Source organism: Sebastes fasciatus, chromosome 6, assembly GCF_043250625.1.
Source record: "Sebastes fasciatus isolate fSebFas1 chromosome 6, fSebFas1.pri, whole genome shotgun sequence".
Taxonomy (NCBI): domain Eukaryota; kingdom Metazoa; phylum Chordata; class Actinopteri; order Perciformes; family Sebastidae; genus Sebastes; species Sebastes fasciatus.
Window position 1 is genome coordinate 23,806,115 of NC_133800.1, and position 27,988 is coordinate 23,834,102.

At 40.4% G+C, this 27,988-nt stretch overlaps 1 long non-coding RNA gene across 1 annotated transcript; it reads left to right on the forward strand.

Annotated features, from left to right (window-relative positions):
* The first annotated feature begins 729 nt into the window (after nt 1–729).
* Nucleotides 730–27,666, forward strand: LOC141769497 (uncharacterized). The gene is made up of 4 exons (XR_012594305.1): nt 730–842; nt 2,781–2,859; nt 12,229–12,354; nt 27,276–27,666. It is a non-coding gene; the product is annotated as an uncharacterized LOC141769497 (long non-coding RNA).
* Nucleotides 27,667–27,988: the final 322 nt, after the last annotated feature.

Genomic DNA, 27,988 nt, shown 5'->3' on the forward strand with positions numbered 1-27,988 from the left:
GTTTTATTATTATTCTTTTATCTGTCTCTCTCTCTCTCTCTCTCTCTCTCTCTCTCTCTCTCTCTCTCTCTCTCTCTCTATCATTTATTTATTATAATTTTTTTATTTATTTTTTTCAATATTATATTTATTGTTTTTTGTTCATTTTGAAACAACAGAACAAAAATTCACAAATGTCCCCAATAATAACATTCTCGGTACAACAAAAGTTAACAAACCTAATGTTAATATAAAATAAGCCAGTATAGATACAGGAAAAACATATTATATACAAAAAATAGATAAATAAGTAAAAAGAATATACACAAGTAAAAAAAATAAAATGAAAAGCAATCAAATAAAATGAAATCTATTTATATATACATATATATACTGTATACATATATACATACATATACGCACACGCAGTATATACACATACAAAAACACATATATTATTATTTATATAATTATTTATTTTTAATTTTTTACTGTGCCATGTTTAAGTTGCCAAATCTTCCATGTGTACCACTCTATTTTAATCATTTCAAATACCAGTCCCTTTATAATTTAGTTGCACTGTTGTATGCCACTTTTATGAAAACAAAGAAGGGATCCCGCAAATTGCGAAATCTGATCTGAGATCTGCCACAATTCTCGCGAGACTTACAGCCCAACAACGACCTAACCTTAACCATTCGAGCTCAACGTCTAACTTTTAACAATCTCGCGAGAGTTTCCCCAGTTTGCTGGTTCCCTTCTAGCCACTACCCAGCTGCGTCATAGCTAGCTATGTCAACAAAGCACGGAGAAACTCTGATTACAACACACACAGAGGGAGAGCGACTTCATTCTCTGCACAGGTAGATATTACTCCTCTATATCTTTACAAAGCAAATAGTTGTTTAATACTATATTGATGCTCTGAAAAGACTGTTGTACAAAGCACTTTTAAGCTTGTTAACATGCTAACATCTGCTATTTAGCACTAAACACAAAGTGCAGCTGAGGCTAACTGGAGCGTGAGTAGTTTTGCAGGTTTTACATGTGATATTTTGACCTGAGGATGGTGCTGTACTGTCAGTAAACTGAAGGAATCACCAAAATTACTACAATCTGAGTCAGGACATTACACTCTAAACCATAAATGTGAACTTCATGGTGGCGCTAGGTCAGGGGTCAGCAACCTTTACTATCAAAAGAGCCATTTTAGGCAACAAAACAAATAATAATCTGTCTGGAGCCTCAAAACATTTGATCATTGTGATGAAGGTAACACAGTTTATAGTCTAAGTATATAGTATATACGTCTAATGCAGTGAGGGCCAAAGTGCAAATGTACTACGGAGTATTAGGGCCACATTGAGGGAAAAAACATCTGAGATTTACAGAATAAAGACATAATATTACGAGAAAAAAAGTCGTAACATTACGAGAATAAAGTCGTAATATTGCGAGAATAAAGTCATAACTTTACAAGAAAAAATTTCATAATATTACAAGAATAAAGTCAAAACTTTACGAGAAAAAAAGTCGTAATATTACGAGAATAAATTCATAACTTTACAATAAAAAAAGTCGTAATATTACGAGAATAAAATCATAACTTTACGAGAAAAAAAGGAAAATAACACGTAAAATTACTACTTTATAATATTATATCTTTATTCTCATAATACTACGACTTTGTTTCTCGTAAACTTCTGACTTTATTCTCGTAATATTATGACTTTATTCTCAAAATCTCAGATTTATTTCTTTTCCTCAATGTGGCCCTAATACTCCGTCGTATCGTCGTACATTAGACCTACAACAATGATAAATAAAAATGAAAATGTAAACAAAGAACAGTTATTCATTTCCATTTTTAAAAATCCACAAGGAACCACTGGAGAGGAGCTAAAGAGCCGCATGTGGCTCCAGAGCCGCAGGTTGCAGACCCCTGTGCTAAATCAAGTGATCACCAGTCATTAGGATAAATTATCTGGGAACCATGAATGTCTGTACGAAATTTCATGGATATCTATAAAATAATGCAGGAGATATTTCAGTCTGGTCCAAAGTGGTGTGCCGACAGAGGAACATTGTCATCCCTGGAGGAGTAGTCAGGGTGTTTATTTGATCAGTCCTTGGTTCAGAACTTTTAATAGCAAAGTGATATTAGGTCCTACATAAAGCCTCAAAGAAATTAAAGTTCAAGCAAACATTATAATTGTCCACAAATGATTTTTTGCATTTATAATCAGTGTACGAGCTCCAGGCTGTGCATGGTGTAATACTGCAGATTAGAGTCATCAGTCTGTCCTTTAACTCTAGCTCCAGCAGAGGAGGGTGTATGCTCCCATACACATGTAATTTAATAAGTACTCAGTGACAACATAGATCCATCAAACTCTACTCCTATAAAGAGAGATTGATAATTAGTACTCATATGTTTAGCACATCTTGACATGCACAACTTGTTTGGCCTGTTTATAATTACTTGTCTTAAGTTACCTTCTGGCAAATGGACCGCACTGAATAAACAAACTTTTGTTCGTCACTGTGTAGCGTGAATGTGCATATGCCAAACTGGTCACTGAGGCAGATAAAAACAGCAATCATATTAACCACAAGAGTTGGAAGAGAGTTCGCAACGCAGTTCGGGTTACTCAGCTTAATTTAATCGTGTCAATAAAGATCCCTTTTTACGTGCTTTCTCCTACAATACTTTTGCATATAAAAGAGACATTTTATCAGTGTAATCTGAAAGCTTGAATTCACAGTTACTCCTTTTTTTCTGTCTGTTTTTGAACTTGAAGAGGAGAGGAGGCAGTCTCTTCTGGCTCACGCATGGCTTGAAAACATTACCTCGGGATGTGGGACGCGGCGCAGGACAAGGTGAGCCCTGAGCTGTATGCGTTTTAAGCCCTGGATGTTTCGACAGAACTCACCTGTGTGGCTAATAAATCACCCGCAGTGTGCGCTCAGAGTTGAGCGTGGACAGTAAATCTGAAAGTCAACAGCCGGTGCGGCCTTAACCAAACTGTTAGGAATTCTGTATTTGGCACAGTTCCTGTCATGTATGCCCCGTTTATTATATCCCCTAATGACTCCAATGAGAGGCTTTCTGGAGGCCGTCAACGACTTATAAGACATACATTTGCTCTGAAAATAAAGCCTGACCTCTGTCCTTCAAGTTATAAAAGAAGTCTGTTGTATACACCTTTTGTTTGTTTATATAAATTAGATCCAATTCCCAAAGATCTTTATAAAGCTGTAAATCAGTATCTAGTGAGTGCTGCACACTATTGCACAGAGATCATCTAATGACCACTGGGCCACATCTGACCTCCCGCGTGACCCGCTCTAACTTGATAATCAGTGTTTTCAGAAGACAGAGGTCGGCGCTGCTCTGCCCTGCTGTGACCTTTTTCATTGTAGCAACAACCAACATGATTATCAGTTCATCACGACAATTATAATCCATAATGTTACATATGAATATCATTTGTCAGTTCTGTCCAATCCTCTCCCCTCCACCCCCAGAGACAGAGCTCCCTCTAATAGAGCTTTGATTTGGAGCGCATTGATTAGCCTCATGCTCTCCTCCGGTTAACAGCAGACAATCATCCTTTGTCCACCGCCCCGGCCTTTTGGCGTGTTTTTGACAGTTTTATTATGAGGACTAAAACGGCCCCAAATAAACCCGCAGATGAACAGCCTCCTCTTGCTATAGCTTTTTCAAAAGGTTAGTAAATTTCACCATATGGATTTTTTGGTGTCTCTCCCAAATGTCACGGCTTAATTATTAACCGTGGGGCCATTTTGGAGAGAGATTTGCACTTTTACAATATTGTTGTGCCGGGCGAGGTTAAGTGTTGAAAGTGCAAGGAAGGCCATTGTCCCTCCTCTGTGTTTAATGAGGATGGATTTAGAGATGAATTGTAGGTGTAATAAAGACAGCCTGACCTTTAAGGCCTCGCCACAAGTAGAAGAACACGCTGACGGTTTGAACGAACAAGTAATACGCTTTAGGTTTAAAAAAAAAAAAATGAAAATTGATTTTCGCTGATTGTGAATTTAACTACAACATATTTTACCAGCAATAGATATTTGTTATATATTTGCTGTCGTCTGTAATTGCTCAGTAGGAGTCGTTTTTTTTCTCCTTTTCAATAGATCTATGAGCTCTAACTCAAGATTATAACCAGCCACTAACACCAAAGGTCGTGACCTCCCAGTGTGGCCGTTATGAGTAAATATTGATTACACTACAGTCAGTCAGCTAAGTGGAGCCACCGGAGCAGAACACAGCCGTGTACTGTGGTGTTTTTTGAAAGGAGTAATATCTGGCCTAATCCCAGCCTCGGCCCTGCCCTCGCCTCAGCCGGTGCACTCCTCTCTGCTGTGCATATCAGCATGTGCGGCTCTGCGCTGGGGCTCAGGTTTCTCAGAGCTCCTGCACGGTGCAGTCAGACCTTCGCGGCGGCGCGTCTCAATAGGCTCAAAGTCCTCGTGCGTGCTCGGGGCTTCCTCGGGGCACCGGCTGGCTGACTCCCAAGATGGTACGGCGGTATCTGAGTTCACATGTTCCTCGCCCCCGCCTTCATACATGTCATCGGACTCGCTGTGCCCGCCTCAATGAAGGCCCTCTGTTGACTTCCTCTGCTGACAAGCAAGACGTGACCAGCTCCATGGCGTTGAGCGCTAACCACTGAGCAGGGCCTTGAAATAGAATAAGTACAACTCTGTTGTGAAATACTTAATGTTGCCAAATTCATGATATGGCCAATACTGTGGCTCTCTGTATAGGCTGTTTTTGAGAGCAGGCAGTGATATTTGATTCATATATGAATGAGTTCAACAATTTGGGAAATACCCTTGTTTTCTTTCTTGCCAAGAGTTAAATGAAAAGATTGATACCACCAACAGCCAGTTAGCGTAGTTTAGCATAAAGACTGGAAACAGGGGGAAACAGCTAGCCTGGCTCTGTCTGAACGTAACAAAAACCTCCTCCGAACACCTCTAAAGCTCACTAATTAACACATTAGTTCTAGTTAGTTTAATCCGCAGTGTAAAAATGACGAGTTGCCAGACAATCAGTGGAGACTTTAGCCCCTGCTAGGCGGATTTTGTTACCTTCAGCAACACATTCTCACTCCCAACTCATCAAATGCCGACGGTTGGTCAGTGGCCCTACACTCAGTGCCGGCCCTGACCAATTTGGTTCCCTAGGCAAGATTTTAGCTGGTGCCTCTGCACCTCTTTTGGCACACCCAGAAATGCGTGCGACGATTTTTTTTGTGCGCTTGCAAAGCATGCCCTGTCAGGAAGACTTAATCAGTGCTATTTTTCTGCATACAGGATTGACATAGCCTCTTAACCTGCTTATAATATAGCTACCAAATGACACCCCATTTTTCAAGATTCCTTTTTTGAAAAATATTTTTTGAAGATTGTTTTTATAAAAAAATATAATTCAATCTGACCAGAATGCACCAGTAACAGTAACACATTGGGAAAAAAACAAGGTAAATATGATATAAATCTTTTAAATTAAATTGTCTTGTTTGAATAGGCCAAAAATTAAACTACAGGCCTATTTCCAACATAATTTAACCATCTAAAAGTGAAAAATAGAACCATAGCTTATATTTTAATTAGGCCCTGCCTGTCTCATTGATCACCATGATCTTAAAATTGAAATCGTTCTCCTCCTCAGTTCTTGGTTTACTTGTGGACAAACAGTGGTATCATATGAATCTTGAGATTGCGTTAAATCCGTTGATACCAAACATGTCATGCTAGTTTACTGGGAAAGGGGCTAAATATCACTCCAAAGTTGAGCTGTCTTTACTGCGAGATCCGCAACACCTCAGTGTCAAACGCACAGCAGTGTTATGGCCGGCTGTCTGTGCCCCCTCCGGGCACAAACTATGACACTCTAGGTTCTCTTTTAGCATCAGTTTTGGACGTGTCAGGGACGATGTTCAGTTTCCGCTCGTTACCTGTGTAGTGGCTTTTCAAGATAAACTTCTGTGTACACAGGAAACATAGTTTCCAGGTCGTATCTAGAAGGTAAAGCACAAATTGCTAAATAAATGAGTTTATTACATAATAGGTGTTAGTTAAGTATGGAAGTTACATAACAAGACTACAGTCAAATAAGTGACCGCTGACTTGGTTTCACACGGGACACAAACAGCAGTCTTCTGGGTAAAAGTGTTTGAAGTGAATAAGTATATTTCCCAAAATGTCAAACTATTGCTTTAAGTTGTTGATCCGAGCATCCTAGCACCATACATGGTGATAAAACGGTTTCATTATTTCATAACTCCCAACACAAAGAGAGAATTTCGAGCCACGCAGCGGTGTTGTCAACCGTCAGATTGACAGAATGGCCTGAGTTTCCCTTTTTGGGTGTTTTGAAACTGGAGGCTCAGGAGGAGGCAGCATGCCCTGACAGAGAGCTGCCATTGTACACAGCAGAAACCTACCCACAAACCCTTGCCTGTGGCTTGCCCTTTGAAGGTACATGTCTCTTCTTGACGTTTCTTGTCAACTCGCCTTGGGAACATTGGATTCCATCTTCTCGGTCCGCAGTTTGTGTTCAAACTGTCTGGGATGATGCAGCAGGAGTTTATAAACCACTTCAGTGTCATTCAAGGGAGCTACAAAGTCATTAATCCTCAAAGTCAATATTAACCGTTCCAAAAAAAATGCATGAGCCTGGCTTCTTCACATTGTGGTCTGACGTCTTGAGGTGAGGATATGATTTAAAATTCACACTGAAAATATATACAGCACTTTTTTATTTATTCCTATTTGTAGAATAGCGCTTCTACAATCTCTAGCGTGCCTGAGCGAACGGATACACACCGGAGCTGACGGGGAACATGGCATATTTGTGTCACTCCAGCAATTGGAACAGAGCAACATTAATAGACCACGCGGGTTGTAACACAATTAAAACATAAATATGCAAAGTACACGGGGGTGCCGCTGCGGCGCTGCATCTGCGGAGACAGGTGCCAGCCATCTTTAGTGTTCGCGGCAAAGATCCCCCAGCAAATGGTATCACGGTGATCAGACTGGATTAATACGCCATACCCGGGAGCTTGAATTTCAGCACGACTTCAGCCGAAAAACCAATCTAAAACAGTGAATGATCTCAGCAGGAGGAGCCCTGGCCTATAATAATAAAGTAGAACTTTCGTGTAAAAATGTTGTAAACTATCAGCGCTGAGCAATGTTGTAATGAGAAGAGAGCTCCAATTCTACTGGGTGGCAAAGTTGGATTTAGGCCTACACACTTCTCTGTCTTCTTACAAATCAAATCAGGTAATGATCAAGGTGTGAAAAACATTCTGCATGTCTGAACAGAAAGCTGTTGTGCGCTCCGAGGCAACTGAAGGCCAGCGTGTTCCAGATAGCGCGAGCTGACAGAGTCCTGTCCGCTGAACTGATTCTGGCCTTCTCACACGTCTCCTACTCCCTCTCTCTCTCTTTCATCAGCTTCATTCTTGGCGGCCCCGCGTTCAATTTGGCTGATTGAGCGGACGGTTCCAGTTGCCGCCTGGCAATTTCTACAGATGTACACAAATTGTCAGTCAAGAAGTGGCTGTTCAATAATATAGCCTTTACAGCCTATGCCCAAGGACCTGTAGGCCATTACAGGGCCATTACCAGTGAAATCCTTGTCTGGACAAGTGGAGGGAAACTAATGTGTTGCTGTGACGAAAGGTCCTCATTGTGAGGGGTTGCAGCGAAGAAGCGAACAGGGGGAGATAGGATCAATTGCAAATTAAGCCGGTAGCTGTGAGTGTATTGCTACAGCATGTAGGTCTCATCATTAAAAAATAGGTTGTTTTTTAGGTGTGCGCCAATTCGCTCGCACATTAATTCCTCGGAAATGCTGCAGCAGTTTCCCCCATATTGTGTCAACAGCTGTTCACATTTATTACAGAGATCTGAATCTGCAGAAACATTTACAACACTAATGAACATCTCATGACTGCTTTAGATTTTATGACGAATGTGTTTGAGAATAAAGATTTACACAGGAGCTCACACACGTTCACGTTCGGTGAAGAAACATTCAGCCTCGTGTCGACAGCTAGAGCTAACAGCAGAATTGGGAATTGTAGTTGATTTAAAGCAGCAGTGGGTAGAAATGGAGCAAATATGATTTCAAAAAAGTTATTTTTATAAAGCGGTCACTATATCCTGACAAAAATCATGTGTCTCTGTGTCCTCCGGTGCACAGAGATTTCCCAGACTGGAGGAAAACAACCAATCAGAGTCGAGCTGGAGCCTGCTGTCTCCGATCAAACGGTCAAACTAGGCAGCGCTGATCAAATATGAATAAATATTCTGTTACTATAATGCCTATTTCTCATATATAATGTTTTCAGAAACATCTTGTAGTGTACTGTTTAGCTGTAAAATGAGAAAGTTTGTGACCTGGCAGCCATGTTAAGATCTCTTGAGGAAATACCAAGCACCGAACACCAGCCGGAGCAAACTTTCTCATTTTACAGCTAAACAGTACACTACAAGATGTTTCTGAAAATATTTGAGGCGAGAAATAGACATTACAGTAACAGAATATTGATTCATATTTGATCAGCGCTGCCTAGTTTGACCGTTTGATCGGATTTCGCTAGTGATTGACAGCTGCCTCCGTTGATTGAACAGCCAGTAGGAACGCTCTCTCTCTCTGAAATGACCTGTGATTGGTCAAAGTCTCCCGTTGCGGGCTAGATTTGTTAAAGCCTGAAAACAGAGCCATGAGGAGGTGCAGAAGTCTAGTTTTCTCTCAGAACACTTGTGCTGAAAGGTTATTATGGAAAATTTTGCCCAATGATGGCAGAAATATTCTGCCTACTGCAGGTTTAAAAAATAGAAAGTTGTTTTTTAGCTGTGCGCCCATTGGTTCGCTCGCACATTAATTCATGGAAATGTTGCAGTAGTTTCCCCCATATTGTGCCGACAGCTGTTCACATTTGTTTCAAAAAATCTGAATCTGCAGAAACATTTACAATGCTAATGAACATCTCGTGACTCGTAGATTTGCATTACATGCTTTATGATGAATGTGTTTGAGAATAAAGATTTACACAGCAGCGCACACACATTTACATTCGATGAAGAAACATTCAGCCTCGTGTCGACAGCCGCTGACAGATAGAGCTAACAGTAGAATTAGGAATCATAGTTGATTTAACAAACTTTAAATGAAATTGAAAGTGCTGTATGATTCTTGCAGTGCAGATTTGACAAATTGGGGTAAACTTTAGTTTTAATAGTCGTGTTGCATTAATGTACAGTAGACAGTTTTCGCATCATAAAAATTAGCCGTCTAGACAACTTCATTGCAGCCACCGTTTCTTGACAAGCTTAATTCTCGACTTCCACATCTGTCTTTGTTTTCCTTTGGGTTTTAACTGTCTATCACAATGTGGTCTCCAAAATTTGCTGGGTGTTTCTCAATGCGCCCACACAAATCTTTCCCACTCCAATAATATTTTTTTTTTTTTTTTTTACTGTGGTTAACCATATATACTTTAGTCTTCTTCCAGATATTTTTTCAGTACATATCTAAATACACAAATATGTTTCAGTTCTTTTTGCTTTGTTTTTTTTTTATAGAAACCATAAACATATGCTGACAAGAAATCAGTGATGATCAACTAATGATGGAATTAATTTAAAGCTGTAAAACAGCCTGTTTCCAATCCGGCACAATCAAAGTTGATAAAAAATGAATAGTACAGGCTAAAAAAATATCTACAATCTAAGTGACCATGACATTAAAGTGTGTTAGCATTCACTCCTCTCTGGAGTGGGGGGGTTGTGTCTTGGATTAATTAAACCGAGGAACTCCCAGTTTGGGGAGCTTAGCATGTGCAGGGTGATGTTTTCTTCGGAGTCTTTTCCACAGGGATAGGTTTGCACTCATCTTTGATAGTTAACCCCATGTGACCTTTCCCTAGAGCCGGTCCCACTCCCACCTCACAGCTCCTGTTTCTCATTAGAGCCTGTCCACTAGTCTGACTGGGTCTAAGCAGGCCGCCACCCAGGCCACTGACGCACCGGCCCCTCCAAAAAAAATACAAAATAAAATACTGTGTGTGCGGAATTGCTGTTAATGTGCGAGTTTCCAAGCAAGTTTATCAGTGAAGAAGATGTCAGCGTTTAATACAAAAGAAATCTCAATTTACTGTCAGATTAATATGCATGCATGCATATTTTACTGAATTCCACTAATTAAACAGTTTACTTTGGCATGTGGCAGCATTACAGTGAATACATATTTTACTGCTTTCATATAAAAAATATCAAATTCAGTGGACCAAGCAGAGCAGCATTGAATTGATTCAAATGGCTCAAATTTCCTAAATTGCATTAAAGGTCCAGTGTGTAGGATCTGGCGGTATCTAGTTTGGACTGAAAACGCATATTATATTTATAATATTTTATTGTTCAACACAGGCCATTTCGGTAAAATATGACAATAGAATAGAAATAATTTTGTTATACTTTTGTAAAGCATTTTTTAGGCGGACGTTTTACTGACGTCCAGTAGTCGCTTTCAGTCCAAAATGGTGGAAGCATAGCTTTGATGCTGGGCGCTGATGTTGCAATGGAACGAACAGTTGACTTTCACTTCTCGGCAATATACGTAATTTGAGTGAGTGGTGAAGCAAAAGAGAGAACGAGTGGCGGCGACGGGAACGAGTAACGTTATCGACTCCGGCCCAAGCAGGAAAAGTTAACAGTGTTTGGTTTGTCCGTTCTGGGCTACTGTAGAAACATGGCGGTGAAACATGGCGGACTCCGTTGAGAGAAGACCCTCTCCCTATGTAGATATAAACGTCTCTTTCTAAGGTAACGAAAACATGATTCTTATTATCAGGTGATTATACACTAAAGAAAACATACTTATTAATATTATATTCCATTTCAGCAAATAGATCCCCCTAATTGTTCCTTTAAATATCACGTTACAACACAATACATATTATCTTTATTATATATCTGTCACATATAATTCCAGAGATAGAAAAAAGATCTTGCTTGTGTTTGCAAAGCATAATATATATTAAAAACTGGCAAATAAATTAATCTAAAATGTCTTTCACCTATAAAAGAAATCTATTAGCTGATCGCGACACACTAGATTTTGATGAACATTTTTTACAGCTGAGGCGACAGGGTTGAAATTGCAGCTGAGTCATTACCCTGTATCATTGCTATCTCGCTGTATGATGAGACGTGAATTTGTCTGACCTCCCCGGAGCAGCACAAAGGGCTGAATTCAAAGCGGGGCACCCAGGGGCCAAGCTGGCGGCGGGCCCAGCTGAGGAGCACCAGCCAGCCACCACCTGCATACTGCTGCTCGCCCAGTCTCCCTGGATATGAACCTCCCCCGCCCCCTACCCTCCCTCCCCTACTTCAACTACCACCCCCGCTCTGACAAGCCTCATCTGCATCCCAGTCATATCCTACTCCCACTCCTAATATCTGCCCAGTCCATCTGATCTGTCCATCACGCTGACGGCAACACTATGGCCTCAGCTGTGAACGCTCCTTTCATCCCGTCACCGAGCTGTTGCCGAGCTGATTTTCAGAACCGGCAGTGACAATGATTTGTGCAAATCTTTTATCTCCCCCCTCTGATTGTTGATTTAAACGTGTCAAATTGTAATGCCCCCCTAGATAGAAATAAGGATTGTGTTCCTAATTTTGTTTTATTTTTTTGTGTTTGTGGATGAGAGCTCCAGCACCACACCTGGCCTTTTTCATTTAACCTGATACAAACTTCAAAGAGTAGAAAAATGTCAAAGCACTTATAAATGTTCCAAAAACCCATCTCAGAGATTTGCCATGCTTGTCAAAACAGCAATTATCTTATTAAGCGAAGCACAATTTTGCGTCACTTGATTGTGTAACGAATGTAGTTTATCTGATCAGTCCTCCCAGAAGCATGTCACTCAACAAACTTCAGGTGCTGTGTGAAAGAAAGCCTGGTTTCTATTTCACCTGGGTTGTTTCAGTCCAATGATGGCGGCTATCCTGTGACAAAGTGAACTTTGACACTTATTTCAGCTGCTGAATCAGTATAAATGTTTAAAAACAATTTATAAATCCAAGCTGAGAATTATCAATAAGGGTTTGATTATTTGCCTTTCCATGTGTTCTGCCTCCACACAGCTGAAGTGTTTCTCTCTGGCTCAACAGTCACCAAGTGTCTCTCTCTCTTAGCTCAATAGTGCCCCCTGGAAAGGAGTGTGTGCACTGCAGTCAACAAAGATCAGGGTGTAAAAAGATGGCAGCCCCCTGGATGGATCATTTAGTCCTCCCATCTGCCTCAAGTGAAGTTCTGGACAGGTAATATTACTTTAATTATGGACATTTTAGCGCACAATGATGTCAAGATGGCTGCTAAACCTCACATATAAAGCCAGACTAATCATGCGTTCATTGTAAAGATTATTTTTAGTAGTGGTTTTGTGGGGGTGATGTCATTATGATTTGCATACTTGCTATTAACAAAGGCTCCCTTCATCCACTCAGCTGCAGTTTTCAATTTTCACCTTTATTATGATGACTGTTCATTTCCCGTCGAACTCAGAAGTCACAACCCACCTGACCGTTGCCCTTGAGCGAAAACAATATCAAAACACCGAGCTGGGAGGACAACGGAGCCAGACAGGGAACACTGGGGATGCAAGAAGTGCCAGACAATAAGAGGGCGAAACGGAGGATGGTAGAAATTCTCCTCCCAGCTGTAGACCTTGTCGGATCCCTATCCTGAATTCCTGAGCTGTCTGGAGGAGCCCTCGGGGCTGGCAGAATGGCAGGGTGCGTTGTGGGAGTCTGTCCTGTTTCTGTAAGCCCAGGCAGGGGGTCAGCGTAGGAAGGGGGGGTGGGATTGTTTGATAACGCTGCATTTTTGACCCCCTAACGCTGCCGCCGTCTCTGCCGCAGCGTCTGATTCACGCAGAGGCATCGGCAGTCCTTTAGACCTGCTTCTTTCTTTGCTAATTCGCCGTCTTGTTGTGGGCGACGGCGTTTGACACCGCGCGTCAGCTTCCAAGGTGGACTAATGGGAGAGTTCACAGAAGGTTAAAGGGTTAGTGTGCTTCACTACTGCTCTAACCTTGATCACCGCAGTAATTATGAGGGAGGGAAGGACTGAGAACATGCCTGAGGCTATACGTGGCAGAGTAGAAGAGCGCAATGTGTGTGTGTGTGTGTGTGTGTGTGTGTGTGTGTGTGTGTGTGGATGGCATGGGTGTGTGTCGGTATTTTCAGTCGGAACACAAACAACACCCAAACACACCACTTAAATATGTCACACTTAAACCCATATCAGCCCAACTGCAAATTAAATCTAAGGTTATGTAGTGTCATGATGACTTACTGTATCCAGGTGAACCATTTTTTCAAGTCGGACTTGTTAGGTAACAGACAATGACACACAGTGACAACACATTTGGCTTCGGAATAATCTGTAGCTCTCTCTGCAGATTTTAAAGCACTGAGCGGTCACAGATGTGTGGAGTTTTTCCTCGCAACTGAAAGAAATAGCTCAGATGGTAACCAAATCCTGCGCATTGCTGCTTCAGCAGGAATATCAAACAACTGGAAGGAACTCGCCAAAAGTTGGCAATTGTTCTTCGTCTTTGAAGTACAAACTCCCGTGTTATAATAAATACAGAGTTGTAGCAGAAAGAGTGATCAGAATGAATCAGGGTGGCGTGAATCTAATTCACGCACGTGGAGATCTAACAGTCGCATTCTTGAAGGGAGACACCGAAGAGAAAGAAAAACTCCCAGTCTGTTTGAGGCTGTCACACCGCATGAAAGTTGACATGTCGTATCATGTGTGTTCATCGACGCGCCACAGCCCTCCTCGTTGGAGCGCAGACCGCAGCTCCGTGTGCTGGACCAGTTCGGCCTCCGAGGGGGCGGTTCTGGAGGCGATCCATTATCAGTAATGGGTCGGGGTCGCACAATGGGGGCACTTTGTCAGATCTGTTGGGGATGCACTGCGGTAGGCAGTGGGGTCGCTTTGATCTCGGTACGCGTGTTCACCGGAGTGTGCCGTGTCTGTAAACTGATCCGCTCTCTGACATTTCCCTCCCATAACCATCTCAGGATCTCTTCTCTGAAAAAAAAGAGAAATCACGTAGAAAAAAAAAGAAAGATGAATATTGCCCAGAATTGACTACGACTTTCAGGGGCGAAATTACAAACCCGTGCTGCTAACAACCGGTGCAGATAATATCTTTGTCTTTGCTATTGTCTCTCCATTGTATCAGAGATAAATGGGCTGTTAACAGTTGGTGTGTGTGTGTGTGTGTGTGTGTGTGTGTGCATGTGTGCGTGCAAGTGTGCATCTGTGTGTCTCAGATAGGATCCCAGTGTTTGTAGTTTTTGTAGTCCTAAGGGCCCCCGGTGGGTGTGCTCACTTTAAAGGGCCCAGTGAACTGTGAGGACTTGAGACATGAGACTGTGCCGCCCAACTGGCCCCAGGACACGGGTTCACCCGGAGAATGTGAGCCGAGCAGGGGAACTGGGCCGAGACGGGCTCCCACAAACCTCCGCTCCATTCCTCAAGACGGCAGTCCCATCTGAAAGACTCGGCTCTCGCTTGTCAGAGAGAAACTCTACCTTGCTGCGGTTAATTGTTGGGATCCGATTTACATCTAAATCTACTATCTTTGTCGCAATTAGCACAAAAGCCCATTTTAGGTGCACATTTGAAATCAGCCGAATATCAGGACTCGGTAGCTACTGCATATGTTATGTAAAGTAAGCGTGGGAATCACCAGAGGATCCACGATACGATATTATCACAACACTTTAGTCACGATACGATCTTATTGCGATTTTAAACACTTTGAGATATGCTGAGTATTGTGATACACTTTTGATGCACTTTTATTACCGTTTTTCAACTACAAATTATGCACTTTGGCAAAATCTGGTTTATCTAATAAGATACAGTTTTCACTCTGTTCATCTCTGTTCATATCTTGAGGTCAGAGGTCAAGGGACTCCTTTGAAAATGGCCATGCCAGTTTTTCCTCACCAAAATGTAGCTCAACTTTGGAGCGTTATTTAGTGTTCTTCCTGACAAACTCACATGACATGGTTGGTACCAATGGATTCCTTAGGTTTTTCTAGTTTTTTGATATGATACCAGTATCTTCACTCTAGCATTAATACTCAGCCCATTACAACATCTGAAAGACAGAATAGCAGCTTGGCCTGCCAGCAGGCCGTCGAGTTGTTACAAGGTTAATAGATTATATAATAAAAGAGTAGTATAGGTATAAATACAGTGTCATTCTTTATTTTTCTTATTGTCAATAAATCTCATGAAATGACCAAAACCAACAATGAACTGATCCTAGTATTTTGCATAGTCAAAGCCTGATAGCTTTATACATCTGTTCCAAAGCGCTCCATTGTTGTCAACAAACAATTATGAACATACCAATCAGACACAGCGCTGCACTGGGTGACACGTTTCTTCATTATGATGAATCACTGCAGTTCATCTGAGGTCTCAGATAGTGTGTATTAATCCGCAGCTGAAAATAGTCCCCAAACAAATGCACTATTTCCTCCTGTTTGAGTTACAGTTGATAAAAACTACAGTGCCCAGCTGTTTTGGGAGGTTATTTAACATTTTGTAAAAATGAAACTATATATTTGTGACCCATTTTTAAAGATTTACATATTTGGTAAGAAGCAATGGGTTTGGGGCGTAGGGTCACAGACGGAGTAGGGATTCGGGAAGTAATGAGAGACAATAACAGAAAGTTAGTAAAGTAAGTGGCACACTCAAACACCAAACAGAAATTATAGTGGAAATTGACAAATTCTAGTTATATTAATTGGATAACATAAGATAAATAATTGCTATTCTTTTGACCACAGTGTATTTTTTAATCTGAAGACTGAACGAAGGCATTGTCTTCATGTTTCTACTCTATCGTTACATTAAACAGCTATAAACTATGTAGTAATAGGTGTCATGAAGGTAGGACATTGTGGCTCGTTTATTTTACAGGCAACATTTCCACTGAAATGATCGATTTTAAAACCAGTTCTGACTGTTAAAAAAACAACAAAGTGAGCTGTTTGTGCCATGCTTACATTTGTATTTGTTTTTTTATATTTATACTGAGGAAGAGTACCTTGGATAGAAACCCAACTGATCATCTGTCTCACTGATTTCAGAATAATATCTAGATTTTCACTTTTTAAACTTCTGACACCAGCCGTACTGTATGTCTGATTTATTTTTAGCCGTGGAGATAGTTTGAGGAAGCCCTTATAGATTGCACCCTCCCGGGAGAGATAAACAGAGACTGCAGAAGCAGAGCGAACCCCAGCTGAGTGTCGATATCAGGTTATGATGTTTGCTGTTTTAACATGAGCCTCTTTTCTCTTTTCTCTTGTTGTTTCTTCTCCTCTCCGAGGGCAGACGGGCAGACAGAGCCCCGGGGGCTCTATCTCCCCAGCTGAGACCTTAGGTTAAGCTCCGTACTAGAGAAAAAAATACCACCATTGTTGACTTTTTTTGGTGCATTTCCTTCATTGCAACTCTATTTCACCTTATCCTCTGGACAATTCCCATCGCATGCTTTTGTTGTTGTAATTTTCGCTGAGGGTCCTTTAATTTAAGCAATTTTTTGACGGGAGTTCATTCAAAGGTCAGAGGTTATAAAAACACTGTGAACGCAAGCTGCTTAGCTGCAGTTAGTGTCATTTAAAGTTATAAATCTGCCTGTTTGAATGAAAAGAAGCTTTTTTTTCTGTTATCATTTAAAAACCTCAAAAGAAGAAAGAAGCGCTGCAGCAAAGCAAACACCGATCAATTTGCAGTGATGAATTGTGGCTTTGGATATTCGATCTGTGATCTTGGGGAAAAAAATTGAGTACTCTATAATCTAATCTCTGCAGCACTGGGAGACAATGACAGAAAAAAACAGCACCAGCATTTTCTTTTATGTTCACAGAGCAGCACTCAGGTTGGAGCTCTGGGTGAGGTCTGACGGATGTCAATTAAAGGGCTATTTAAATATTTAAGCAACAAAGTTTGCAAGTCGTCCCTCGGGTGCAGTTATTGGAGGGTGGTGGGGGAGAGGAGGGTAATGCAGCCTCAGCTCTCCAAGGAGCAGCTGAATGCCAGGCAGGCGGCGTGGATAGTTGGGAGGCATCGCGGCTAGGGTTACAGTGTGAATTAAAGCTGACACTAAGAAGCGCTCCTCACAATGACCTGCAGAAAACAGCAGACAAAAGAGCCTATTTTAAGGCAAGACAAAGGGGAGGTTAGTGGAGATACCTGAGCCCGGGCCGGCCTAGTCAGCGTGTCTGTGGAAGGACGAATGGCTGGTGCCGCGGGACCACCGCAGCTAGACCCGGCGGGAGAAGAAACACACAGAGAAGCGCATTCCTGCACAGCCATAACACCAGAAAAGACATATGAGACACACACACAAGAATATCCTGAGCACAAGCTGTAATTTGTAAGACATCATTTTTGGTATTAATATCAGCGTTGTCAGTGGTGGTGACTGGTGGCGTTCCTGGTGTCTGATCTCTCACACACACACACTCACACACAGGTTCATAACAGTTCAAAACAGAGAGGGATTGTCAACAATCTGTTATGCTCCCTGGAGGACTTTGTCATCCGAAAAGCATATTTAACCTTTCAGATCTTTTCAGAAATGTAATTTTCTCCGCGGCAAAAACTTGCTCAATCATTACTATTGACATTTTGTGATGAAATTTACATTGCCAAAATGCTCCGGCTCTCTCGTAGCAACCCTCAAACCCCCCCTCAGCTCTGCCCATGAATGCTTGTGAATTCCACAAGAGTTTGCGCTATCTCCCTTCATCTGCTGTCACCATGGTCCTCAGCATGCTTTCACCTCCATCCTAATCCCCCACTTCATCTGAAAGTCAGGATGACAGCTCTGGCTCTCTCTCTCTGTGTGTGTTTGTGTTCGCTCTTTTCGATTTTTCAACAGCATCCACCTGTTCTTGGAGTGGGGAGGCTGTATGTAGACAGGTAGAACTAATTGTTGGAGTAACTGGGATCTTCACGCTCAGTTACTCCAATCAATTATTTTGTTAATACTAGGGCTGTCAAAGTTAACGCGATAATAACACGTTATTATTTCTTTCATGCAACTTGCAATTTTTAAGGTTGTAGCGGGCTCAGTTTTAATATAATATGAAACTATAAAACCTAAGGCATCCGTTGGTACCAACCATGTCATACTAGCTTATCATGAAGGAGGCTGAATAATGCTCCAAACTTATGCTAAATCTTAGTAAGGAAAAACTGGCTTGGCCATTTTCAAAGGGGTCCCTTGACCTCTGACCTCAAGATATGTGAATGAAAATGGGTTCTATGTGTACCCACGAGTCTCCCCTTTAGAGACATGCCCATTTTATGATAATCACATGCAGTTTTGGGCAAGTCATAGTCAAGTCAGCACACTGACACACTGACAGCTGTTGTTGCCTGTTGGGCAGCAGTTTGCCATGTTATGATTTGAGCATATTTTTATGCTAAATGCAGTACCTGTGAGGGTTTCTGGACAATATTTGTCATTGTTTTGTGTTGTTAATTGATTTCTAATAATAAATATTGACATACATTTACATAACGCAAGCATATTTTCCCACTCCCATGTTGATAAGAGTATTAATACTTGACAAATCTCCCTTTTAAGGTTAATTTTGAACACATAAAAAAATGTACGATTAATTGCGATTAACTATGGACAATCATGCGATTAATCATGATTAAATATTTTATTCGATTGACAGCCCTAGTTAATATACATATTAAACTACCAATACCTAAACTGAGTTGTCTTAATAATTGATATATATTTCTTTTTTTTTTCAGACAAAGGATCATTTGCTTTGAGCCGTGCAGACGGTATCCTGGTTGAAGTAATTACTTTCTGCAGACATCTCCCAGGGTGCAAAGTGTCCAGACGCATTCTTAAACTGGCGCTCCGAGGGTCATGGCTCACTCTGGTACCAAACTGGACTCTTCAAAATACCATTTGAAACTCTATCGTAGTCACTGCGTCACTTTCTCTCTTGATGTATTCAGATAATACTCTTCTTGGCACTTTCTGAGACGCAGAGGAGGAGCTGCAGATTGTTTACAACGAATGCTAAATGCTATCAAGCTAATCACTTAAGCCTGGTAGTTGAAAGTTTGCTTTCACACTGTGAAAATAACAAGGCCGTGGCCACGACCAAGACGGGTAATTAGAGGAACTGTGAGACCAGGCCGACGGAATCTAAAGGAACCTCCTCATTTTAAATGTGGCATTAAATTGGATATAAAACAACTAGGCAAACAACATTTTTATAGGTGTGAATGACACATGACAGAAGTTTTGCGGAGGAGATAAACACTATGGACTGAATGATGCTCACTGGCACCAGCTTTTATCAGAGAAATGCTGAAATTAAAACCTGCGGTCACGACAACAAAGGTTATTTATTGATTTAATTTCAGGAAAAAATTATATTGTGACAAATGATGAATCTATTGTTGAATATGGTGAAATCTGATAGCTAATAATCTACTCATCTGACAATACATTACATAACTAATATAGGCCTATATAAATATTACGATATAAATGCAGTTGAGTTTAATTAAAGGGTAGGTTCACATTTTTTCAATTCTATCTTAAAACAATATTCACATATCCAGATGTAAATTTAAATAGTTTTTGGTCACTGTAATTGTTCCTATTTCCATACTGGCTGTGAAAAGATCTCTTCCTAACACGATTCCAGTGTAAGTGATGAAATCCACAGTCCTCGTTTCGTGTATAAAAACACGGTTCGTGGTTTTGACCCCCATCAATTACATGGGAATTGCGTAGGAAGAGATTTTTTCATGGCCAGTGTAGGCAGGATGGATTATTACAACAACCAATAATAATAATTTTTCAATGTATATAAGGGCATGTGAATATTGCTTTAAGACAGACTTGAAAAAAATGTGTGTATTTTGCACTTCAGATCATTTTTTTTTTTTTTTATCAATTATCCACAAATATATAATTCAAAGTTAACTTAATAACAAGAAAACTTCCATGTTCTTTCATATAATCAATATTTTTCATATTTTAAGAAGACAATAATCAAATAAAATTGGGGAAAAATGTCCTGCATTTAAGTCTAGTACCAATAGGTCTTTTTTCACAATATTGATATGTCGCTTCCATTTATTGATACGCCACTTGTACTACTTTTTAAAAATGTTAAATGTCCCATTTTATGAGCTGCACAGCCAATTTCGTCATACAATGTGTGCAATGACAATAAAGGCATTATATTATATTCATTAATTTTCTAATTTACAAATGTGCTTTGTCAAAATTTGTCTTCCTTGAAAAGGGCCTTTAGTTATTCCACATTCACTCAATTATTCCTTTTTTAATTCAGTCCCTAATAATAGTAGTATTATATCCAAGTTGTTTGTTCAATATTATTTGATAGGTTACTTGTTTTAAAAAAAAAATCCTAATGACATGCATTTTTAATAATGAGTTTGTATTGACGCAAGATTTAAAAGCAAAGCCTGGTCCCAGTGCACAGTCAGACAGAGCAGCCCCAGCAGGAAACCAGCAGCTTATATGTCTCCGGTCTCTACTGATTAACATGGATAACTCTGACCCACAGAACGGGTGAGGATTCCTGTCTAATTGAATTACTGTCAGTCTCCCAGCCTCCAAATATTGTCTTGAACTTCTACCCCTCTCTGTTGCCAGAAACTATTTACATTCTATATGTTGGAGAGTTTTTGTTTTTTTTACTTTCGACTTAACAGCAATTTAGTTTAGGCTCTGCAGACAATAGTCGTTTTACTTCATCAACAGCTAGACAGTTGGGCTGTATGTTCTTATATGTCTGAAACATAAAAGATAAAGTTACTTAGTATAGTTGTCATCAAATAAAGCCCACATGATAGAGTTATTCATATGATAAAAGCACATGCTGGTTTTGTGAAAGAAAATCAAAGCAGGTTTATCTGAAGACAAAGTCAGTACGCTTTCTACTCCATTATACAGAGCTAAACACCTGCTGTGATTTGGCCCCAGTATATTCCACTTAAAATAGCTTTTATGTGTATTCAATAAAGCTTAAAGCAGGGGGTAGGCAGAATATTTTTGGCATCATTGGGCAAAAATTCCATAATAACCTTTCAGCATATTGTAATTCAAGTGTTCTGAGAGAAAACTAGACTTCTGCACCTCATCATGGCTCTGTTTCCAGGCTTTAGAAAATCTAGCCCGTGACGGGAGACTTTGACCAATCACAGGTAATTTCAGAGAGAGAGCGTTCCTATTGGCTGTTCATTCAACGTAGGCAGCTGTCAATCACTCGCAAACTCCAATCAATTTTTTTATTTTTTTATTTATTAGTCTATTTGACAGGGACAATACATAGGCATTGTTACACTTAATTAAAGTGCAACCGATGCAAGGTATATAGGACTTTTAGCCATAGCTAATTTGCAGACCTTGTCCTTGGTTAGGCTTTTAAGAAAAAGAAAATAAATTAAAAAAAAAACAGAATAGCACATCTTACATAAAATCACATAATACAACATCTTACATTAAAATCACTTTACATATTTACTGTATGTTCCCAGTCAATAATCAGTGATCACAGGTTTGGTTTAGTTTTAACCAGTGTTTCACCTTTTCATTAAACGTTTTCAGGTCAAGTTGTATTTTTATTTCCGTTGGTAGGGCGTTCCAGAAATGTGTTCCTTTTACTGAAAAAGATGACTGACCGAAGGTAGTTTTGCGCTGTACCAAACGGTCAAAATAGGCCGCGCTGATCAAATATGATCAGTATTCTGTTACTGTAATGCCTATTTCTCTCCTCAAATGGTTTCAGAAACATCTTGTAGTGTGCTGTTTAGCTGTAAAATGAGAACGTTTGTGACCCAGCAGCCATGTTGAGATCTCTTGAGGAAATACCAAGCACCGCCCACCAGCCGGAGCAAACGTTCTCATTTTACAGCTAAACAGTACACTACAAGATGTTTCTGAAAACATTTTATATGAGAAATAGGCATTACAGTAACAGAATATTTATACATATTTGATCTTGCAGGTGCCATTAGGAGCAACGGAGGACACAGAGGCACATGATTTCTTTCAGATTACCTGTCTCATGCACTACTGTCAGGATATAGTGAGCGTTTTATAAAAATAACTTATTTTAATCAGATTTGCTCCAATTCTTCCCACTGCTGCTTTAACTCATGAGGGCATACAAAACTTAAACCTAGAGCCGTGATCTAGTAGAAGTTGGGGCAGTGTTTGAACGGAGAAAACTCGTCTTTGAGTGTGAGTCTCATTCTGACGTTAAGGCCAAAGTTATGTCACTTATTGCATTGCTTTGGAATGAGGTGCAAAAACATGGCTGCCAGCTCTCTTCCCCCTCAGACCCTTCAAAACCCAAAGGCAGGACTTATGTTGCGTTTCATGCATGTTATTCATTCTGCATCGTAGGAAAAACATGAGATAAAGACCCCTCAGCAACACAAGATCCCAACGGGAAAACAGCTCTCACTTGTTAGCATCTAGCAACAGTTCCCTTATATAAAATGCATTTGACTTGGACATTCAAGTCACACAGACATGAGCATTCTATTAAATATGCATATCTCAAGTGTCCACGTCTGATTCCAAAGTGGACAGTCAAAGATTTATGGCACCATTGACCCTCATTGCTTTGCTGCTTCCTCGAGGGAACCTGCCACAGGCTGCTTGCCAAATGCTTTAAAAATTTAAAGAGGTGATGAAGAAACTATCCAGAGGAGACAAAAACACATCAGTTCTGCCACAATAAGACTTTTCTCTTCCTTCCTTGCCTCTTCTTTCCAGTTGATCGGTTTTACCCTGAACACTGCCAGCCATTTCAACTTGTTTTTATATTAACTGGCCATGCAAATGTACGGTTGTGGTTGTGTATGTATATATGGAAATCCTGGGGAAATCAGATAAAGCTTTCTCTGTAAAATCCCTATTGGACCTCCAGTTTGGATGAAATGAAGAAATCCCTGGCTTAGCTTCCAATAGATGGTTCTCTGATACAATGATGTGCAAATGACCAATAAGCTTTACATGCCAAGACTGCAAACCAGAGATATTGGAAACTTCATCATTGCCACGAGAGCAGCTCTGCCTGTGCCTTTTCACAGACTGCAGGATGAAGGAGGCTCAGGGATGGTGAAGGGAGATTTTTTTTTCCTTCTTCAGGCTGTTTGCTGCAAGCCGAACACCTGCATTCTTTCCATGTTCTCTGGAGGACTCTGAATTTGACCTCGGCGTACGAGTAAAAGGGTATCCAACTCCTTCAAAATGTCAGAATGCCACATAACTCTATTGTTCCTGACATGTTCCCTCCACAGAGGCTCAGATAAAGAAACACCTTTCCAAAAGCGGCGAGGCGTACATACCTTTCTGAGAGCAATGGATGAAACAAGAACTCCCATATTCTCGCTGCAGCTCTCTGATTTGTGCACACTTACTGGTAAACTGATAAAGTGCTGTGACAATTCCTCTGGAGTGTCTCATAAATGCTTTGTATTGACCTTAAAGCATTTGCTGACCACAAACAGAACTACAAACGGGGGGAGGCATTTCTCCTGTGGGTAGGAGATGATTTTTCTCCGGCCAGCACACAGGATCACTGTCTCACTGACCTTCCACAGACAGCAGCACCCTCCATTGCTCCAGGCCTTCAGCCTGAAAATCTCTCCTCTGCAGGATGGATTGGGTTCCAGGACCCTGTCCTCTCCTGGGACTGACCCAACCCGGGGAACAGGGGGCTTTCATGGGAGATCACAGGTGCTTATATACAAAATGGCAATTTTCTTCTTCCATAATTCCATGTTACTGCATTACCAGATCTTATCGCGAGGCCAGTATCTCATTCCTGAGGTTTTAGACGTTAATGAAAGATGCTTTGCCTCCGGCCGCTGGGGGCTAAATCAACAAGCCTAGGATTCCTGTTGGCCTTTGTAGGGGAATACCAAAGGCAGAGAGTTGGCTGAGCTGAGGTCAGAGACAAAGCATGGATCTGAAGATGGAAATGCTGCGCCCAAAACAAGCTTGTATGCAATCTAGTAGTGCAGTGGTTCCCAACCGTTTTTTTGTCAGACATTGCCCTGTCAAATGTAGTGTACTCAAATGACACCACCTGTCACGTTCCAAACGTGTTCAATTGAATTGGTTTTAAAAGGAATGTTAATAGGATAATTAATACATGAATTAGACTATTAGTCTAATTATATCCACATATATAGTTAGAGTAATAGTAGAGGCTTATGTTTTTATATAGCCCAATTGAATACTGCATCTGTAGTAGGAGACGCAGAAGCTGGATGTTATGTGTTAGGCTACTTTTAGCTAAACATTAATTCATTGGTTTTAGCTAACAATTTCAACCATGTATCCATTATGTTTAGTTATTTCAACTATTTACCCATTAGCAATCTATTTTAACCATCAAATATCTAACTGTTTTAACTCCTTATCCAATAGCCTACTTTAGATATTTAAACCTTTTGTCCATTAATTTTAGCTAACTGTTTTAACCACTTATTAAACTAGCCTTCTTTTAGCTCGGCCTATCTATTTAATCATTTTATTTATTTACCCTACATTTAGCTAAACATTTAATCAATTTTTTTTATCCATTACTTATTTGAACTATTTATTGAATACTTTTGTCCCTCTGTTTCATCTTTAGGGAATGGGAATGGGACTTCACCGACAGCAAGTCAGCCATTTTTGGAGGATAAAGGGTCAAAGCGCCATCCGCTGGCTGTTTACTGCAAGTGTTAAAAGCTAACACAAAACACTGCACAGTAAATACGATTCAAAAGCCGAATTGTAGTATATATAGCTAACAGTCAGACACAAAGGCTAACGCTATGGGTTTCAGTTTGCAAGATACCGGTAGATTAAATATGCAGTATTAGCCGATGTTTTGTTAGTATTCCGTTAGCATAATATTAGCTAGCATATCTTTGTCCAGATGATTGTGTAGTTGGCATTTGGCTTGTAGATCTTAATGTCGTATACCTACCCATTCTTATATTAGACATCGGCCTCCAAACATATTTTGAACTGCTGACAGGTGTTCACTTACGCGAAAAAAACATGTTCACCGTGTTCACTTACCAGCGACCATAATGGGTGGCAAACTGTCGAGGTCGTCCTAGTTCGTAAGGACTGATATCATTAACTAATTTCAATTTTGTAATATATCGCCCCCCTTACCTCTGTCGGCTTCTCTTTATATGAGAATTTGTTCTTTCGCACATACTTTATACATGTCTGATGATGAACGATTGACAGATGAATAGACCGGTGACAGATAATCGCAGTCTACCGTAGCTCCGTACGCTACCCTCCAAAAATGGGGGCACGCCCCAGAATGCTCTGCGATTCCCATGCCCTATTACTTTTAGATGACTATTTGAACAGTTTATTTATAAATTCTAGCTACATATTTTACTCTTAGCTAACTGTTTCGGCTTCTCTGCTCACATAATACTAGTTTTCACTCAATCTCAATTGCAGCATGTACTGAGCAAGTGTTGCAGCCAACTATGGGTATATTTTTAAATTAAAAAAAATAGTTATGCTTCTCCATAATCTTCCCATGTACTCCCTTGCACCTGCAGCCCCGGGTGGGAATCACTGTGCTCACTAGCAAGCCAACTTAAATATATTACCCTTCTTATCTTTCCCAGGTCACACATGGTTATCGTCCAATGCTGTCCTACTGTACATTTATATTAACAGCTAAATATTAAAATGAATGTAATGCCTACTAGATCTATGTGCACTGCGGTATCATCACACAAAATGATAGCCATATTATTCTTTTCATTGGACAATTTAAACATTTTCATGATTACCTTTTATGCCCTTTGTGTGCCCTGGAATCAGACTAAAACAACCTCAACAATATGTGTTGAGGGTATGTAATTTCAGCCACTTAGGATCATTAAAAAGAGATCATATTGAATATCACTGCTGAAGAGGGAGAAGAGAAAGCGAGAAAGAAATAAAGAAGAGATTTGTTTGTCAGTCAATTCCGACCCACTCAATCTCCTTAGCCTTGTGAAAGAGGGGGAGAGAAAGGGTCGGGGTCAGCTTTCTGTAAATCTTCTGATGAAATGTTGACAAAACAGCCAATTTTCTGTAATTTTGCTGCAGCCATCTTTCAGTGGCTTACTCACTCAGAACCCCTTCATTTCAAACAGCAGCGCACCGCGACCTCTGACATGTATCTCGTCCCTGACTTTCTTTGGCCAGGCGGAGAGACAGTAACAGTTGTGCCTTTTAGGTCAGGTGGATGCCGTTTAAGGAGCCAGCCTCATAAAGGACGCCTTTGTCTCTCAAACAGGCTCTCCTGGGCCCCAGTAAAAGGATAAGAAATGTAGTTAATAGCTCAGGAGTGGCCTAATCATCAGCTGCCATTACTGCTCCAATATCAGCAGAGATGACAGACTTATCAATAACAAAGGCCCAGCTGAAGCCTCCACCGCTCTGTCATTTTGATCTTTGCTCCACTAATCAGAGCTTTCATTTGAGCTAAGCACCGGGCAGCACACCTCTCATTCTCTTCATGCTGTGCCAGATATCACTCATCTTTACAAGCCACTCTGTATTCCCTCAACCCCAGGCCACCATTTCCACAAATTGGCTTAATTTCTCAGGCAAATATATGACACATCTGAGAGCTCATTATCCTCACAATGCAAGTGATTATTGTACTTACTGGTAAAACTCTCTTTTCTTTTGAGGTTTTGTCTTGAATGGCTTTGGTTGGAGTCCAGCTGATTTTTTAAATGAAATGAAGATATGTCAAACCGACTATCATTGTAGTATATAAATATTCCATAAGCTTATGCTGTTTGCTTTAATAGTGTACTTCCAAAAACACAAAATGATTTTGAGGCGTGTTGTTTCTACTGTTTGCCCGATACAAAGCGTGGACTGAAGAGTATAACCGTCAGGTGTTGTCAAACAAGAACAAGACTTATATTAATAAAATGCTGCCAATAATCTATACAGAGTAGATAACTATCTGTGTCATTAGTCTCATAGAGCAACTAGCTCATACATATGCTAAAGGGGATGATATATATGCTTTTAATAGTAATATACATAGTTTAATAGCAATATTTCTCTTGTTCATTCTTCCAGAAAAGGCTCCTCCATCAAGGAGAAACCTGAGAGGGCCAAAGAGGTGCTCCCGCACCTGGACGAGCTGGCCCTTTCATTTACAGTCATGGTGAGGATCAGGCACTGACTGACTCAGACACCTGCTATTGGGAAATATGTTCTCCATCAGTGAGCTATAGACTATTTCTGGACAGGAGCACTGGGAGACCATTGTTCTCCCCGGCACTGACAGCCAAGGTATTCTGGGACTCTTGGCACACATAGAAAACAATGTGTTATTCATGTTAAGCTTAAAAATTGGGCTACTTATTCAACATTACCAAACAAACTGTGGTTAGAGTGGTGTTTGTTGACTGCAGCCGAATAATTTGATGACTTTTATTATTGCAATAAACATATATTCCATAAAAGAGGCTAACAAATGAAGTTTTTTTTTAATGTAAGTGCAATTGATGGAACAAAAAGAAACCAAAAGATCAAAAATTATTAAAAAACAAATTAGTATTGTTAGACTTTTCAGTTTATATAACCAGAAATGTTCTTTTCAGATAAATAATAAATACTTATCTTTCATATAAAGCATAACCTATGGTCTCAGGCTTAGAATAAAACAGTGGAGCTCCTTATTCCCTGAGTTTGATACATGATATGTGCTCTTTAAACAAATCATCTGCTCCTATACAGTCTTATAGAGGGGCAGGGGGTTTGGGGATTTTGCAATGTCATCTGGGATT